The sequence below is a fragment of the Arachis ipaensis genome, chromosome B03 (assembly GCF_000816755.2).
Source record: "Arachis ipaensis cultivar K30076 chromosome B03, Araip1.1, whole genome shotgun sequence".
In the NCBI taxonomy this organism is placed as follows: domain Eukaryota; kingdom Viridiplantae; phylum Streptophyta; class Magnoliopsida; order Fabales; family Fabaceae; genus Arachis; species Arachis ipaensis.
Window position 1 is genome coordinate 68,139,839 of NC_029787.2, and position 580 is coordinate 68,140,418.

Sequence of the window (580 nt, forward strand, 5' to 3'; positions counted from 1 at the left end):
ATTCGACCCTTACTCACGTAAGGTATTACTTGGACGACCCAATGCACTTGCTGGTTAGTTGTATCGAAGTTGTGACATATTATGAATGTGTAATCACGATTACGCGTACCAAGTTGCTCACGTGCCAGGAATAGTTTGAGCCTGGACATCACAATTTCGTGCACCAAGTTTTTGGCGCCGTTGCAGGGGATTGTTTGAGTTTGGACAACTGACGGTTCATCTTGTTGCTCAGATTAGGTAATTTTTTTTTTATTTTCTTTTCAAAAATTTTTCAAAAATATTTCTAAAATCTCTCATCTGTTTTCAAAAAAAAAAAATAAAAATGTTTTCAAAAATTTTATTCAAGATTTTTAAGAATGAATTCTAGTGTTTCATGAAGCATGTGAAGCCTGGCTGGCTGTAAAGCCATGTCTAAATTCTTTTGGACTGAGGCTTCCAAACCATCAGAGGTAAGTTACATACTTGATAAATGATGAGCAGCAATTTGTTATCAAGAGCAATATACTCTGGTGTTACATGCTAAAGCTTGGCTGGCCATTGGCCATGTCTAGTGTTTTGGACTGGAGCTTTCATTGAAAGC